Here is a 19662-nt window from a genome sequence, read left to right as displayed (position 1 = left end):
TTTTTTTTTTTTTTTCCCTGATTCTTGGTATAAACTTCCTCATAGGTGTGATCAAATATTTACTTGACAAGAAGAGTAGACAGGGATTATTTTGGCTTGTGATTGGCAGATATAGATTATTATAGTTGGAGGGCAGTGTGGAGGGAACAGCACAATCATTATATCACAGACTACCCAGTAGAAGAGATATTATTTCATCCTTTTTAATTATTCATTTATAGAATTAATGAGTCTTATGACTAAGATGTATAAATTTGTAAGAAACCATCTGAATATTTTTCAAAGTGGCCAGAGTATTTCATGTTCCTACTAGCAGCAGGTGAAGGTTACACTGTCATTCAGAATAGTTTAAACTGCCTTATTGATATGTTAAGATATTTGCTTAGCTGTTTAGTCTGTATTCCTCTAAGAAACCAACATTTCACATGTTTATTGATTAATAAGATATTTTTTCTGAAGTGTTATTCAAATGTCATATTCAATTTACTTTTTACTGTTTTCTATTTGTATCAAGTTGTAAGTTTCTTTTTGTATTTGTGATGCAATGTCTTCATTAGGTGCACATATTAGAAACATACTTTTGCTTTCATTCTCTGGGGTTAGAATTTAGTTTTGCTAAAGGTGATTTTCAAGGAGTAAATTTTTAGTTTTGATGAATTCAATTCAACTTTTTGGTTTATGTTTGGAAGCTTACTGAATTTGATGTCCTTATTAACCAGGTAACCATCTTAAAGAACTGTCTCAATGGGACTTATTTGTAGAAGGGGAGAGTGTTTCTCTTTGATGCTTTTTCCTCTGTAGTAGTTTACTCTGTTTACCTGGTCAACTGAGCCTTAGTGTCTCCTTATTCAAGAGACTCACTATTAAGTTCATTATTTCATGATCACTTGAACTATTAATTATAATATTGACAAGAAACTCCCTCACATTCTAGAATGTTCTCTGTGTTCACTGTGAGGCTCCTTTCCTCTGATGTTATCATCTTATCGACATCTTTAGAGAGGAAGATGTTTCTGGACAAAAGTCTGAGTGAGAGATTATAGCCAGATGCTGTCTTTTGCTAAAGGTTTAAACAGAGGCTACATCAGCTTCATGTAGTTTCTGTTGGAAGGACAAACCCAAGGACAACTACACCATTGGGATACAAATGCCAGTTATCTGACAAGCTAACACACTAACTTAAAAAATATTAAAAAGCAAAATTAAAATGCTGTACTTGATGCTTTATTGAATCCAGACCTCTGAATTCTTAGATTTTCATAAATCATTAAAAAAAATCATTAAGTTTCTCCAAGCACTTTCCACTACTCATTGGAGTTTTCTGGAGCTTTTCCAGTCAAAAGTGGATTCTAATCATGTACTATACAGAATAAGTACACTTATCTGTAAATGTGTATATTTCAAATATAGTTAGTAATTATAATGGTTTAGGAAAGTACCACCGGTACTTGACTACATTGACAGTAACAGGCATGTATTCTCTCCTACTGATTGGGTCCTAGTTTGAAGAGGGTGCTGTTGTATATCCTCCAGAGTATACTCCAAATATTACACTTTTGGGTATACCATGCCTTTCTAGTCATTAATGTGGTTCACGGATGTCTTAGTCAGGGTTTCTATTCCTGAACAAACATCATGACCAAGAAGCAAGTTGGGGAGGAAAGGGTTTATTCAGCTTACATTTTCCACATTGCTGTTTATCACCAAAGAAAGTCAGGACTGGAACTCAAGCAGGTCAGGAAGCAGGAGCTGATGCAGAGGCCATGGAGGTATGTTTCTTACTGGCTTGCTTCCACTGGGTTGCTCAACCTGCTCTCTTAGAGAATCAAGACTACCAGTCCACAGATGGCACCACTCACAAGGGAACCTTCCGACTTGATAACTAATTGAGAAAATGCCTTACAGCTGGATCTCATGGAGGCATTTCCCCAACTGAAGCTCCTTTCTCTGTGATAATTCCAGCCTGTGTCAAGTAGACAAAAAACTAGCCAGTACAATGGATTTTACAACTCAGTAAAACTTGCATATCACAGCTTTTGCCATGGACTGAATTTAGAAGCACAATTTTGCATGTAATTTCTATAGTCTTTGAAATACTGCACAAAATCTCTAAAAAAATAAACAAAATTTCTTACTATTTGCCGTTGAATTGTCATTTGTCCACTTTATATTTAACAACCTTCTTTCATGTATAAATATTCTTTTGGAGAAATTAGTTTCTGTTTTTTTTTTTGTAAGATGCAATGCTAGGATTATGAAAAGGGCTATTTGTATTTTTTTTATTAAAATTAACTGACAAAATGCATGATTTTTGACCTTCTATATCTCACCTGTCAATGCAGAAGAGAAGAGAGTATATATTGTATATTGTGATGGGCAATATATGAAGTACAACTGAGGGCAAGGGTCCCCTTAATAATCAAATTTGAGTAATTATTTGACTTGAATTTCAACTTAATTAAATGAGTGGTTTCCCTGCTGTGTATTTGTAAACCAATTGCATGCTTTGTGCCTGTGGATGCCTGAAGATGGACTTGGGTCCCCTGGAGCTGGAGTTACAGATGGTTGTGAGTTGCCATGTGAGTGCTGAGACTTGAACACAGGTCCTCAGGAAGAGCAGCTTGTGCTCTTTATTTTTATTTATTTTATTTTATTTATTTACTTATTTTGTTTTTTTTTTTGTTTTTGTTTTTGTTCTTGTTCTTGTTCTTGTTCTTGTTTGTTTGTTTATTTTTTTTTGAGACAGGGTTTCTCTGTGTAACCCTGGATGTCCTGGAACTCAATTTGTAGATCAGGCTGGCCTCAAACTCATAAATCCGCCTGTCTCTGCCTCTCGAGTGCTGGGATTAAAGGCATGCACCACCACGCCTGGTCCTGTGCTCTTAACTACTGAATTACTCTGCAGTTACTTGCCACTTTTTAAATCATATCAACAGTTGGTAATTTGCTTTTTTTGTTAGTAGATATTTTCTTCATTTACATTTTAAATGCTATCCCCAAAGCCCCCTATACCCTCCCCCTCTATGCCCTGCTCACCAACCCACCCACTCCCTCTTCCTGGCCCTGGCATTCTCCTGTACTGGGGCATATGTTCTTCATAAGGCCAAAGCCTCTCCTCTCATTGGCCATTCTCTGCTAGGGAGGTTGAATTGTACATGATAATCACTCTATTTTAATTGTCAAGTCACCAGGAACACATGTCATTTCTGAGATTACCAGTTCACATGCACTGGCAGCCATACACACCATTGTAACACTGAAGTAGTGAACTTGAATGCATAGTGAGTATACATATATTTATTTTGTGTGATTTTGAAATTCAACATTGTTGTCTACATTTAGAATTTACTCTTATGGACTGTATAGTTAGTAATCAAAAAACCACACACTTGGGATTGTTAATTCTCTTCTATACCTATTATCCTTAGGTTTGGTCTTCTCGTTGTTTGCTGGATTTCCTGGATGTTTTGGGTTAGGATCTTTTTGCATTTTGCATTTTCTTTGATTGTTGTGTCCATGTTCTCTACGGTATCTTCTGCACCTGAGATTCTCTCTTCTATCACTTGTATTCTGTTGCTGATGCTCACATCTATGGTTCCTGATTTCTTTCCTAGGTTCTCTATCTCCAGAGTTGTCTTCCTTTGTGATTTCTTTATTGTTTCTACTTCCATTTTTAGAACCTGGATGGTTTTGTTCAATTCCTTCACCTTTTTTGGTTGTGTTTTCCTGTAATTCTTTAAGCGATTTTTTTGTTTCTTCTTTAAGGGGTTCTACCTTTTTACCTGTGATCTCCTGTAATTCTTTAAGGGAGTCTTATGTTTCCTATTTATGGTCTTCTACCTGTTTAGCTGTGTTCTCCTGTATTCCTTTAAGGGAGTTATATATGTCCTTCTTAAAATCCTCTACCAGCGTCATGAGATATGATTTAAAATCCAAATCTTGCTTTTCCAGTGTGTTAGGGTTTCCAGGACTCGCTGTGGTGGGAGTACTGGGTTCTGATGATGCTAAATAGTCTTGGGTTCTGTTGGTTAGATTCTTGCATTTGCCTTTTGCCATTTGGTAATCTCTGGTGTTAGATATTCTTGCTGTCTCTGGCTGGATCTTGTTCCTCCTATGAGTCTGTGAGCCAGTGTCAGCACTCCTGGGAGACCAGCTCTCTCCTGTCAAGACCTGTGCACAGAGGGCTATGGAACAGCCCCATCATCTGGGTGCAGATGTAGGCCTGTAGGGTCCTGTCACAGTTGCTCTACCTCTTCTGTGGCCTGTGCACTCTTTAGTGGACCAGCCTTAGAGAGTCACCAGAGGAAAAAAAATGTGTGTAGTCATTTTATAAGAAAAAAGACCTCTGTTGAGAAAATGCCCCTACCAGATTGAGCTTTGGAAAAGCCTGTGATATATTTTATTAATACTTTATGCTCACTATGGTTGATGACAATCTTGGTCTCGTTGTCCTGGGCGATCTAAGAAAGAAGGCTAAGATAGCTGTGGAGAGCAAACCAGTAAGCAGCACCCCTCCATGGCCTTTGCATTTGTATGTATCTCCAGGTTTCCACTTTGTTTGAAGTCCTACTCTAACCTGTAGGTAATTGTATACAAGCTATAATAGGAAATAAACCCATTCCTCTCCAAATTTATTTTGGGCATGTTATTTTTGTAGAAATGTAGAAACCCTAATTATGATACTATTGAACTAAAAAAAATATATTGTGACAAATCTGCCGAAATCAAAATATTAAACACATACCCATTAAAGTTGTATGGAGAGATCCCAAATGGAAAATAAAAGTTCCTATTGTTTTTTAGATTGACTCTATTGACTGAATGCTTTCATTCCTTAATCTGTAATAATCCTTATAATTTTAGCCACCATTTAAAATAAAAGAGATTTACTAATTTTTACTTTGTATGTGAGGGATTTTTTGCCTGCATGCTCAGCCATTATCTTAAAATATAACACAGCAGTAAGGTTTTTATGTCAATAACTCAATTGTTGCACAAAACCTGGTATTAACTTTTCATTCAAGACTCTTCCATAAGGATCTTGTTTTAATTGTTCTTGTTCAATATTGTATTTTGATATACAGTGAAGAAGATGCTGCAGTAAGTTTAGGACTATTTAAGTTTTGTTAGCTAGTTAGATATTGGCAGGGTTAGGGGCTATTAGTACTGGAACATTCTCTTATTAGTAGATTGTGAAAACAACATTTTGAAGGGCTGTATTGGTTAAAGATGAATGGGATCAAAAACAAATCTTTAGCCATGGTAGGGAGCATGACATCCTAAACTACATATAAACTCACTAACTGATAACTACCTAAACCTGAATATAGGAGCCATAAAACTTACAGGATTATTACCAACAAACAGATTTCTGGTAAAGAACAAAGGTATTCCATAATACTTTCACATAAGAGTCAATTCAAGTGGCCCTTTAAATTATCTGGATAGGAAAACATCCATGAGGAAAGCTGTCTGAGCAGGAGATACTTTACGTAATATAAAACCTGCCTGAGAACATAGGTCAGGGAGATGGCCCCTTTGACTACTGTCTATTCTCACCCTCTATTGTGTAGTAAACTCTGCCAGTCTTCAAAATTACACTCTGTGTTTCTTGTCTGAATTCTTTTGACAGAGAGTAAATGGACAGGGGAGCCAATGGGAGTTCAGAATGAGGTCTCTGTGACAGTTCTACTTTAGAAAAATAAATAAATAAATAAATCAAAATGGACTCAAGTTCAGTGATCAGTTTTATCTTGATTCTTTTCTCTTTCCCTGGCCAGTGTAATATAATGTATTTTTATTATGAAGTTGATAAATAGAGTTTTTGACTACAGAGAAAGTATAATTTGATATGTGGCAATATATCAACTTATAGTCTTTCTCTTAAATTACTGACAATTATTTATCTATGAAATGCCATTTTTAAATATATTTGTTTTTATTCTTTGAAAATATTATTATACAATGTATTTTGATGATATTATCTCATTTGTCCTCCAAATCCTTCTAGATCCACTGACCTTTCTCCCTCATAATAGTGTGTCCTCTTTTTCTTTTTGTACAAACACATGGAGTCCCATTTATGCTTCCCAAATACTCATGGGTGTGGGGCTATCCACAAGATAATAGCTGATGTGTCAGTAACTACACCCTAAAGAATATGCTCCCCCAGAAGCTATCAACTGTCACTACTTCCTCAGGAGTAGAGGCTTACCCCTCCAAACTAGAAGGTTAACTGGCTTAAACTTACGCAGATTTTTCACAAACAATCACAGCTGCTGTGAGTTTATAAAACCAGTTGCCCTATCATGTCCAGAAGACACAGGGTAAATCCAATCTCCTCTAACCTGTAGCTTTTACAATCTTTCCTTCTGTTCTTCTTAGATGGTCCCTGAGAGCCTTGATGTGGGTTGGTAGGTGGGTGTTATATAGACATCTCATTTGTGGCTGAGCCTTCCCCTGATACTTATTCTCTGCACTTTGACTTTTATAAGTTTCTCAGTTAACCACTGTCCATGTCTCAAAGAAGTTTGATGAGGTCTGAGGGATGCACTAGTTTCAGAATATAGAGATGTGAATTTGAAGGAGTGGTGGTTTGAATATATTTGACCCAATGAGTGGCACTATTTGGTGATATGGCCTTGTTGGAGTAGGTGTGGCCTTGGGGGAGTTGGTATGTCACTGTGGGCATAGGCTTTGAGACCCGCATACTAGCTGCCTGGAAGCCAGTCTCCTAGTGGCCTTCTAATGAAGATGTATAACTCACAGCTCCTCCTGTATCATACCTGTCTGGATGCTGCCATACCACCTTGATGATAATGGACTGAATCTCTGAACCTGTAAGTCAGCTCCAAAAAAATGTTGTCCTTGTATTGGTCATGGTGTCTGATCACAACAATAAAACCCTAACTATGAGAGGGGCAATTGAAGTTTATTCATTTATCAGAATAGTAGTAGTGGGTCCATCTCTGGGATCTGTGAGCTTCTAAACCTTGAGTTCTTGGCTAAATTTACACTTCCTGACATGTATTTCTTTCTATATAGCAGTTCTTAAGTCTAATCAGAAGGAGTCATTCACCCCTATGCCATTCATGCTACTACTGTAATTGTAGTTATGTCTTGTCATTCTCATGACTATTATAATTCACACAGTTCACAGATGTTTCAGAGTGCTGATGAATTTCTACCTCCTCCCCATAGCAGCCTACATAGCAGTTTCTGGTATGACAAAGGCTATCAAGCAGGGAGGAAGTTTTCTGGTCAGTAGTAACAAGGATGTTCAATATCTTGTTCATCAATTGGGGTTTTACTATTGATTTCTGGTGGGCAACCAAGAGAAATGGCAATAACTTGTATTGTTCTGGGAGTCTCTGGCACAACTCTCACCAACAACTTGAGGGTAGGTATCTGTGTAGTTTCTTTTCTATTTCAATGAAGAGACACTATAACTCACAAAATGTGTGGAAGAAAGAGTATATTGGTGGTTTAGAGTTCCTGAATGTAAGTTCATGGACATCGTGGCAGGCAGGCAGGCAGGCACACAGGCAGAGCTTTGGATGGTTAGCTGTGAGGTCATATCTTCAGATAACCATGAGGCAGAGAAAGAGACAGGTATAACATGGGCTTTTGATATCTCAAATATCACTCCAGTGGCGTGCCTTTACAACAAAGGCACACCTTCTAATCCTTTCCAAACAGTTCAATCAACTAAGATCAAGTATTCAAACATATCAGAACATGGGGGCCATTCTCACTCTAACCAACACAGTAACCCATATATGACCCTGGACCTTTTATTTGGCCACCTATGGATAATATAATGTTTCTTAATCACTCACTTAGTCAATTGTTTTCTTTAACAAAGAATGATAATCATCTAAAGACTTATCTTTATGTAACCCTCTCAGGAGACTCTTACAAAGATTTTGAGAAATATAACCACAAAGCACAATTCATATTACTTTTTTGTATGATAAAAGGGAAATTAATGTCCCTTCTTGGGATTCTTAGTCTCTTTATTAAAATAATTTAGAATGGACTCAGCTGGAAAATAAAAGGTAATTTTATTAGAGTTTAAAAGAAAAAAACCTCACTTAAGTGACCTGTAATATTGGCAGCTCTTTAGAGGAGAATTGAGAAGGGAAGGGGCAACAGGTTGTGCCATTTAAGTTAAGTTGGCAGCGAGGACAGGCACAAGGTACTATGGCAAGAAGAACTCTAAATTTAGAAGTTAAGGACAACTTCTTAGGAAAGGATAGGAAGAAGAAAAAAAACTTTTTTTTTTTTTTTTTTTTTTTTTTGCTAAATAATTAATAAAAGCAGGCAGATATGAAGCTGCATGTGTAAGGCCCTCTAAGCTACTGGTAAGCAAGTCTGGTAAGAAAAAGTACATAATCTCATTAAAATAATAATTATTCCACCTATTTCTTTGGCTGGGCTTAAGGTAAGCCTACCTTTTTGAGAGGTGATTCCTTGACCAGGTGATTGACCAGCTTGCCTGGAATATTATATCTCTCCCTGGGATCATCCTCTTGACTGGAAGGAATTAGTTTTTCCTTAATGTGGCTTTACTGCTGTGGTGTCAACCCTTTTTCTGAAGAGGAAACCCTACAATCATTTAAGAGAAGGTCTGAAGTCACAAATGGATATAACCCATTTTTTTTTTCAATGAAAATATGTAGATTCAGTTTCAGAGCTGTTCACAGCAAAGGATTATGTCAATTAAGAATGGGCTGGACTTTTCTTTCTTTAGCTAATTAATTTAATTTACATCCTGATCACTGCCCCCTTCTACCTTCTCTCCTAGTCCCACCCTTACAACCCATCCTCCCATTACTCCCCCTTCTTCTCCTCAGGGAAAGGGAAGCCCCTGATGGGTACCGATCCACACTAGCACACCAAGTCATAGTAGTTCTAAGGACATCCTCTCCCACTGAGGCCTAAAAAGGCACTTCAGCTATGGGAAGAGTTTCCAAAAGCAAGCAGCAGAGTTGGAGGTAGCTCCCGCCCCCCAACTTTAATTCTTAGGGGAACCACATGAAGACCACGTTGTACATCTGCTACAAATGTTGTAAGGGGGGGGGTATATCCTGTACCTGCATTCTCTTTGGTTAGTGATTATCTCTGTGAGCCCTCATGGGCCCAGATTAGTTGACTTTGTAGATCTTCTTGTGATATCCTTGACCCTTTTGGCTCCCTCAATTCTATTCCCAACTCTTCCACAAGATTCTCTGAGCTCCACGTAAAGTTTGGCTGTGGGTCACTGTATCTGTTTCCAACAACTACTGGATGAAGCCTCTCAGGAGACAGTTATTAGCTTCCTGCCTCTCAGCATAGTCAAATATCATTGATAATGTCAGGGTTGGCTCTCTCTCTCATGAGATGTGCCTCAAGTTGGGTCATTCCTTTAGTCTCTGCTCCATCATTATTCCTGTACATCTTATAGAAGGAGCAAATGATGTCCCCCTTCCAACACTAGAAGCCCTGCTTGGATATGGGAGGGTGGGCACTTCAGTCTTCATACCCTCACCTGCTAGGAGTCTCAGCTATGTCCACCCCCACAGACTCTAGAGAGTACCCTCATCCTCTGTCCCAGAGATGCCCACCCACCAATTTCTCTTCTTTCTCTTAGACTTCTGCCACCCCCTCCACAAATTTGATCCCTAACATGTTCCCTGCTTCACCCCTTTTCTCACCCAGTTCCCTTTCTTCATCCACCTCAAATGTCTTTTTAATTTCCACTTCTGAATGAGATTCAAGACTCTTCTCTGGGGCTTTTCTTGTTCCTTATCTTTTGGGAGTCCTTGGATTGTAGCATGGTTACTGTGATAGTTTGAATATGCTTGTCCCAGGGAATGGCACTGTTGGGAGGTGTGGTCTCCTTGGAATAGGTGTGTCACTGTGGATGTGGGCTTTAAGACCCTCATCCTAGCTGCCTAGAAGTCAATATTCTAATAGTAGCATTCAGATGAAGTTGTAGAACTCTCAGCTTCTCCTCACCATGCCTGTCTAGATGCTGTCATGTTCCATCTTGATCATAATGGACTGAACCTCTGAACCTGTAAGTCATCCCCAATTAAATGTTTTCCTTATAAGACTTGTATTGGTCATGGTGTCTGTTCACAGCAGTAAAACCCTCTTACCTTGTACTTTATGGCTAATATTCAATTATAAGTGAGTACATACCATATTAGTGTTTCTGGGTCTGGGTTACCTCATTTGGGATGATATTTTCTAGTTCCACCCATTTCCCTGCAAATTTCATAATGTCTTGGTTTTAAATAGCTGAACAATGTTCCACTGTGTAAATGTATCACGTTTTCTTTATTCATTTTTCAGGTGAGGAACACCTAGATTGCTTCCAGTTGTGGCAATTACATTGCCAGAATAAAGCTGCTATGAATATAATGGAGAAAGTGTCTTTGTGGAGTGGTGAGGCTTCTTTTGGATATAAGTCCAGAAGTGGTACAACTGGGTCTTTTAAAAATTTATTTATTTATTTATTTATTTACTCTCCATAATTAATCCATCCCCCATCCACCCTTCCACTGTTACACATCCCATACTTCCTCCCCACCCTCCTGTCTCCACGTGGATGTCCCCATCCTCCACCCTACCTGACCTCTAAACTCCCTGGGGCCTCCAGTCTCTTGAGGGTTAGGTGCATCATTTCTGAATGAAAACAAACGCAGCAGTCTTCTGTTGTATGTGTGTTGGGGTCTCATATCAGCTGGTGTATGCTGTCTGTTTGCTGGTCCAGTGTTTGAGAGATCATTGGAGGTCCAGATTAATTGAGACTGCTGGTCCTCCTACAGGGCCAGCCTCCTCCTCAGATTCCTTCAACCTTCCCAAATTCAACAACAGGGGTCAGCTGCTTCTGTCCATTGGTTAGGTGCACATATCTGCATCTGACTCTTTCAGATGCTTGTTGGATCTTCTAGGTTGCAGTTATGCTAAGTCCCTTTTTGTGAGCTCTCCATAGCCTCAGTAATAGTGTCAGGCCTTGGGACCTCTCCTTGAACTGGATCCCACTTTGGGCCTGTCACTTATTTTTCTCAGGCTCCTCTCCATTTCCATCCCTGTAATTCTTTCAGACAGAAACAGTTATGGGTCAAAGTTGTGACTGTGGGAAGCACCCCTCCCTCATTGATGCCTTGTCTTCTTGCTTGAGGTGGGCTCTATAAGTTCCCTCTTCCTATTGTCCAGCATTTCATCTCACGTCTCTTCCTTTGATTCCCGAAAGTCTCTTACCTCCCAGGTCTCTAGTGCATTCTGGAGGGTCTCCCCAACCCTCTACCTCCTGGGGTTGCCTGTTTACATTCTTTCTGCCACCTCTCAGGGCTTCAGTCCTTCTCCTCAGCCAATACCAGATCTTAAGGTAGAAGTATTCCCACTTTTCTGACAAATAGCCAAATTGATTTCCAAAGTGGTTGTACAAGTTTACTCTCCCTTCACCAACAAAGTAGTGTTCACCTTGCTCCACATCCTGACCAACATGAACTGTCACTTAAGGTTTTGATGTCATGGACTGGACTTTTCTTTCCCATGTTTATGTGTAGCCTCCATGCAAGTGTCCTTATTTAGCAGGAAGTAAGAAACCAAAGCTCCCATGTGACACTCCTGGCAGACACCATTCGACACCTAGGACACCCTGGAATTGATGCTTTTGGGTTCTCTTCTTTGAAATGCCTGTCATGTTTTTGTCTCCTGTTCTATTCAATGAGAAACCTCTCTGTTGTCAATTCTGTACAGTTTCACCAAGCTGGTGTTTCGCAATGTTTTGGTTCCTGAGAACCACCTGGAAGAAATTCCCTCCCCCAGATTTCTTGGCTCAGTCATCTGTATTTCTAAAATTTCCCAGGTGGTGTGAATACTATTTAGAAAAATAGTGCTAGTGAAATCATATGAGAACAGAGCTGTTGACTTTAAGTAGGATATTTCACAACTAGTAAATATTTTTGCCTTGGCTAACTGCCTGCACTTGAAGCTGTAAACACTATGTCTATATTGTGTCTGTGTGCCTTAATTCCTGTATCTGTAACAATAATATTTGTTCGGTGATGAAGTTGACATCTGTTATTCTGGAGTAGATAAAGGTTTTGTACTAGAGACACAAATTTCATTCACATTCTTTTCCCACTAAGACCAAGCCTTATTATCACTAAGTAATTGCTTATACTCTGATATGTAAACTGCCTTAGACTAGGTTAAAAACAAATACAACCTTGTATTATACCAGGAAGCTTTTTTCTTTTTTTGTAGTATAGTTTAAGATTTTTCTCATTCTGTACTTTTTCTCCATATGTGGTATATTCTATGTTATTTTTCCACTACTAAGCAGAAGTAATTTCCAGGAAGATTATTAATAAATGATCACTCAACTTAGTTTTTGAAATACTGTCAAGTATGATATAATGATTATTTAGACTTCTTCTATTTCTTAATTTATTTCTTCATTGTTTTCTCATTGCTGACACACATGTATGTGGTTATACTTACATGCACACTGCTTGCAAATGTCCTCATCATCATATATTTATACAAATACTTTACTTTTTGTTAAAATACCTTTTATCTGAAAATGCTCTAACACATGAGAAAGAGAAATGATAGCTTAGTATCTTTACTAGCACACCTAACTAATCAGCATGACTTAGCTTCTCTATTTGTGTGATCTGTTGCTAGACGTAAAAGCATAACTCATATCACAAACATCCTGTTTACATACCATGAATACACACTACATGCATACAACTGTTTTTCAAAATACCTGTAGGTGAGCTTAAGTCTATTTTATTGTCTATCTTCACAGGAAAGGGAATTACAGGGTCTGTTATCAGTAAAAAGTTTTTATAATTATTTAAGAAGTGGAACATTCATTGGATGCTAAGTGGCAGTTAACAAAAATAACACTATGTTTATGTTTGAGTTAATAGGAATCTAGACTTAAGAATTTCTAAACTGTTGAGATGCTTCAGCTGGTAAAGATGCTCACCTCCTAGTCTGAGAACTTGAGTGTGATCCTTGTGCCTCACAAGGTGAAAGAAGAGTGCTGACTTTTACAGCTATCCTCTGACCTTGACAATTGAGCTGTCATGTAAGAAACACATGATAGAACATCATGAGAATCCTAGCATTCTGGAAAATGACAAGGAAGTTGATAAGTTTGAGGTCAATCTGAACATGACAGTGAAACTGTCTCAAAAAGTTAAACAATTAGGAAAAGGATTCTTTTGATCTAATTATAAATAAGTTGGCTAATTTACACATGAGAAAAATGACTTTCAGGATGTTTTTGCTGTACTCCAGAATTAGAACCAAGGGATTATTATCTATCTATCTATCTATCTATCTATCTATCTATCTATCTATCTATCTATTGATCTATCGAACTATCAATCTATCCATCTATTGAACTATCTTTTGCTTTCTAATACTTTATGGCAGAAATATAAGTTCAAAAAGCATAGGAAACATACAAACTCATAGTGATTGTCTCAGCATGCACAGGAACTGCACAGATCTATGCCAGGTCTCAGTGTTGAGATGGGTCTTGGACATAAGCCCCTTTCTCTCATCTGGTAGCTATCTTCAATTGATAAACTGCTGGCAAAGAAATCATTTCTTCTAGTGGAGTATCACTGGGTATATAAACCAGACTTAAGGGCAGGCACCTTGCCCAATAGTAGATGGAAAACACATAATAAATTCAGTGGTGATTTTAGAATTGACTTTTGTTTTGTTTTGTTTTAGGGTTTGGGCTTCTATTTTCCTCTCTCTCTCTGTCTCTGTCTCTGTCTCTGTCTCTGTCTCTGTCTCTGTCTCTGTCTCTGTCTCTGTCTCTCTCTCTCTCTCTCTCATACTACATCCTGACCACAGTTTCTCCTCCCTCTCTCATCTAAGTCCCACCCCACTACTTACCACCATTCCCTACTGCACACACTCTCCTTTTCTTCACTTCAGAATGGGGCAGGTCTAATAGGGATTTCAAACAAACATGCAATATCAAATTGCAATAAAAGTAGACACATCCCTTCTTTTAAGGCTGGATGAGGACACTCAGTGGGGGAACAACTGACCCAAAAGCAGATAAAAGAGACAGAGACAGCCCCTGCTCTCACTGTAGGTGTCCCACAAACAAAACCACTAAGCTATACAACAATGACATATATGTAAAGGGCCTAGGTCAGAATGATTCAAGATTCCTGATTGTTCATTCAGTCTCTGTGAGCCCCGTGAGCCAAAGTTAGTTGATCTATAGGTTTTCTTCTGGTGTCTTTGACCCTTTGTGGCTCCTACAATCTTTTTCTCTCTTCAGCAGGATTCCCTGATCTCTACCTAATGTTTGCCTCTGGGTCCTGCATCTGCTCCCATCAGTTGCTGGATGAAGCCTCTTTTATGAAAATTATGTTAGGGTTTAGCTAGCCTGTAGTATATGAGTATAGTAGAGTACCAGTAGAAATCACTCCATTGAAATTTTTTTTGGGGGGGTGCTGTTTGGTTCTATCTATTTCATCTCAGAAGGACTATCCAGACTCTGACTACTGCCCCTCCAGGCACTGTCAGGGATGGGGTCCTGCTCATGGCATGGGTCTCAAGATGGACAGATCATTGGTTGGCATTGATTTCTGCATCAACTTTCTGCATCAACTTTACCACAGCAGATTCTGTAGGCAGGACTAATTGTAGGATGGAGATTTCAAGGCTGGATTGATGTACCAGTCTCTCCACTGAAAGTCTGGCCTGGTTAGAGGAGGTAGCCAGTTCAGGCTCTGTATGCCCTCTTAGTAGGAGTCTTAACTTGTGTTACCCTAATAGATTTCTAGGAATTTCTACTGCTCTAGGTTTCTACCTCACCCCTGAAATGCTTGACTCCAATTCCAGTTGTCCCTTTCAGCATTCTTGCTTTCTCTTCTGCCCGCCTGTTTCCTTCTGTTTCTGGATCCATTCATTCCCACTCCACCATGATATTCTGTTTTTATTTCCCAGGGTGACTCATATGTCCCCTTGAGCCAGCTTCACATCATAACCTCTCTCTGCATCTGTGGATTGCAGCATGATTATTCTTTACTTTACTCTTCCTGGGTCTAAGTTTTGTCATTCAGGATGATTTGTTGTTGATCTTGTTCCATCAATTTTCTGGAAAATTTCATGATATTGTTCTTTTAACAGCCTTGAAATGCTCCATTTTGTAAGATTACCCCATTTTTATTCACTCTTCTCTCTCTCTCTCTCTCTCTCTCTCTCTCTCTCTCTCTCTCTCTCTCTCTTATACATTACAATATTTTGCTTTCATATTATAGTTTCTAATTTTGTTTTTATGGATTTTGTATGCATGTGAATGTGTGTGTCTTGTTACTTTTTCTGTTACTATAAACATATATATATATATATATATATATATATATATATATATATATATAGGGCCACTCAAGGAGGAAGTGTTTATTTGGGACCACAGCTCTAGAAGAATTTGAACAGGGCAGGGAAGGCATGATGGTGGGAACATGAGGATGCTGCTCACATTGTACTCAGTCAGGAAATGAAGAGTAATAAAGACTAGTCCTCAACTCACTATTTACATATTACCTCACAGACATGGAAGGATGATCTGGCTGTGGCATCTGTCACTCCACACTGATCACCAGGATTATTTCAGTTGATTGAGTTGGCTAGATTGACACCCCCTTCTACCTCCACCACTTGATGTGCTTCCCTCTCAATGCTGTAGAAGAGGATGACCTTCCCCCAATAGAAGAAGGCCTGTCTTTGATCAAGGTTACCCTGGTATTTGTGCTTTCCTGCTAGAACCTCCATGCAAGTTGTCTCTTACACAATTCTAAGTCCCATCAAGTTGCCAGTATTAATCATCACATAAATTCAAGAACTAAAAAGGAATTGTTAACTTAAATGCCTTTTAGGAGAGTGAGAACAGTATGCACAATGTCATGGACATATGATAGCATACACAAAATAAATAACAACAGAGTCATGTCATCAAATACATCTATATACGATAATTTGTGAAGATCCCACCAAGTTATACACTGTATCTCATAGGTTACCCAACATTTTTTTAATACGTTATTTCAGATTGTTTCAGGTATTTACCTGTCAAAAATAAGAGAACCTCTCAGAATAATGCCTATCTGAGCAAGTCGTATGTCTGTCTTGTTTTGGGGGAAAAAAAAAGTGTGAAACATACCATAATACAGTTTTCCATCAATAGAAAAAAAAAACCCTAAATCCTGATAATGATGTGATCAGCAATGAATGACATCATTTGAGGCAACCCCAGAAACAGTAAACACAGTGAAATTAGGCCTGGACTCTGACAGCTCCCCCTTTACCAGAAGCCCTCACATCAGTTCTATAACATGATTCTCATTAAGCATTCTAGATCTTAGTCTACTGATACTCCAGAGATCTTTGATTGATTACAGATCAATTTTTTACTTGCTGTTGTTGCTTTTGCAAAACTAGGGCCTAGAGGAAAGCCTACTTCTAAAAAGGTCAGGTGGTAATTTGCAGTACTCGGCAGGAAACTTTTAGTATCAAAAGACCAGTAGAGAAAAATGAAATTGTTTCTGAAAACCTTTTCGACCCATTTGTTTATTGTAGTTTATTCCCTGGAGTCATGGGACACTCCTATTCACCTTCAGTTAGGTCCCTTGAACCTGAAACCTATCTGATATAGATCGTTCTGTAACTTCCAGTGCAATCGACATGTGCCCTTATTTATTGTGGCAGTTGCTCACTTGTTAGCTTCCTTTAATAATAAATAATTGTGAAAGTGATTTTTCCGTTTGAAGTCTAAAGAGAATGGATAAATTGGTGCCTATAAAAAGCAGCTTCCTACTGGTTTCACACAAAAGGTGACCTTTACAGAACTCTATAATTAAAATCAAAATTCTCATTTTGTCTTTCTATTAGGAGGCCACAATTCCTGCCTTTAAAATGACGACTTCCTAAAACAGTGAATAAACTCATCTCGTTTGGCTCAAGTTCTTTTTATTTTTTCCTTCCACTGACATCACTATTCCAAGTACCCAACTCAAACCTTACTAATTTGCCATGTGGTGATGCAAAGGAGAAATGCAGAACTAACTGTGGTCTAAATGTTAAGTGAATACAGCAAAGACTTTGCTTGGAGAAAACTGCAGTAGAATCATGCACTTGAGGAAGGTAAGGGAAAACTCAGGGGTCATTCTGTACTGCACATTCAGGAGGTTGACAATGGAGACTGAAGTCAGAGCTACAGCAAGGAAACGTAGGCTTAAATGATTAGTTTCTCTTCCGTCAGAGTGATGATGTGAATCACAGACCTTTATGACCCTTGCATATTCAATGGGGAAGGATGAAGAAACCTATTTTTTTATTGCCAACAGAAGAAAGCACAGATAGAATTCTTAGAATATTTTTTACAGTTGGTAGCACATTTAAAAAAGAAGGTTTCAAGCATTTTAAATAAAATGGGTGAGAGATAAGTGAGGAAAGCTTATAGACTTACAAACTAAGTATCCTGAAGTATTAGTCTTCAAATACTAGTTTGTGTTTCAACAGGAACAACTTCTTCCTTCCTCTTTCCCTCCTTCCCTCTCTTCCTTTCTTCCTTCCTTCCTACCTTCTTTACTTCTTCCCTTCATTTTTCCTCCTTTTCATTTTCCACCCTCCCCTCTCTCTCTTCTTGTCCTTCTTTATGGAGAGTAAATCATAATAAAATCTATTTTAAAACATTTCTTCAATTTATTTACAATTTGATCATTTCTTAAAGACAAAAGTAAAAGTGAACACTAATGAGAAAGATGTGCTGTCTGTTATTAACATAAATAATTTAATTTTGGCTGAATATCTATTACTGCAGGACATGGAACATCTTCAATGTTTCCCAGAATTAATTGGTATTTGACTTTATAATCACCAATCATGAGAATGTGACATTACATAAATACATAGTAAAACTGGTAGAATTATGTTGAAGACCATTTCAGAAATTATTGGGAATTTTGTCTTAATATTGAGCCAAAATTCATTTAATTATTTTTTAAAAAAAAGCCAAGTCAATGGCTCACACATCATTCTGACTCTATATCATGATATTTTAATCTGAGATTTGCATGCTGGGAAGTGACAATAAAGAACTGTTAAGCATCTTTGTTTTCTATAATTTAATAATTATATTTATTTTTTCCTTAAATTGAAAATATAGTTTATTCTCACATAATATATCTTGTTTACAGTTTCTCCTTCCTCCTCTTGTCCCTGTTCCTATCTACTCACCCCTCCCAACTAGACCCCACCCCCTTTCTGCTTTTTAGAAACACACAGGCTTCTAAAGGATAAGAATAAAATATAACAAGATAAAGCAAAATCTAACTCCTTGGAGTTAGACAAGAAAAACAAACATAAAGAAAAGAGTACAAGATAAGGCACAAAAATCAGATACCCACTCATTTGCACACTCAGGAATCCCATTAAAAACTCTAAACTGGAAGCCTTAATATATACACAAATGACAGACAGGGCAGGCCCTGAGCTTGTTACTTCTGGTTCTTTAAGTTAATATGAGCCTTGCTTATGTTGATTCAGAGGGCCTTGTTTCTGTGGTGTCCCCTATTTCTTTTGGCTTTTACACTTTTTCTGTTTTCTCTTCCATAGGACTCCCTGAGGTCCAAAGGGAAGATTTGATGGAGATATCCTATTTAGGGGTGAAATGTTCTAAGGTCTATCATTCTATGCACTTTACCTGGCTGGGTCTCTGTATTTGTTCCCATCTACTGCTGCTTCTCTGATAATGTATGAACAATTGTCATTCTGAAGCTAGGATAACTTATTCAGGATGAATTTTTTCCTAGTCCCATCCATATACCAGGGAATTTCATGATTTCATTTCCCCTTTAAAAATTAGCTAAGTAATACTCCATTGTATAAGTAAACCAATTTTTTTTATCCATTCTTCTGTTGAGGGTCATCTAAGTTGTTTCCAATTAATAGTTATTATGAATTCAGAGAGTAGCAATTAACATGCATGAGCAAATATCTCTATGGTAGATGAAGCATCTTTGGGGTATGTGCACAATAGTGGTATATCTGGATCTTGGAGTAGATCCAATCCCACTTTCCTTTAGAACCATCACACTGATTTCTCTAGTGGCTGTACAAGTTTGCACTTCCATCAGCAATAGATGAGTGTTCTCCTTACTCCACATCCTTATCAACATGAGCTGTCATCAAAAGGTTTATTGGTCTTAGTCATTCTGCTACATTCAGACTTAAAGTACACCTTGATCATATAATATACTCATTTTAGTAATTGAAACACATTCTGTATGAAATAAATACAGCCCAAGAAGTAAGCATAGGATAAAAATATCTTTCACCTTCTGGTCGGCGCCAGTACCTGGTCACCTTGGGCTCGGAGTCGGTAGACACCTCCAAGGTCCCTAGAGGACTCTCCATGCCATCTTAGGACTACCAGTGAGTGGAACAGAACTTCTGTCCCATTCCAATTGCGGGGGACTTGAGACAGCATTAAGGAAGCAGAAAACTGTCTCTTGTGAGGATATGCCCGGGCCTAGGAAACACAGAAGTGGATGCTCACAGTCAGCTATTGGATGGATCACAGGGCTCCCAATGGAGGAGCTAGAGAAAGTACCCAAGGAG

The sequence above is a fragment of the Mus caroli genome, chromosome 16, assembly GCF_900094665.2.
Source record: "Mus caroli chromosome 16, CAROLI_EIJ_v1.1, whole genome shotgun sequence".
Lineage (NCBI taxonomy): Eukaryota > Metazoa > Chordata > Mammalia > Rodentia > Muridae > Mus > Mus caroli.
This window is presented reverse-complemented; position numbering follows the sequence as displayed.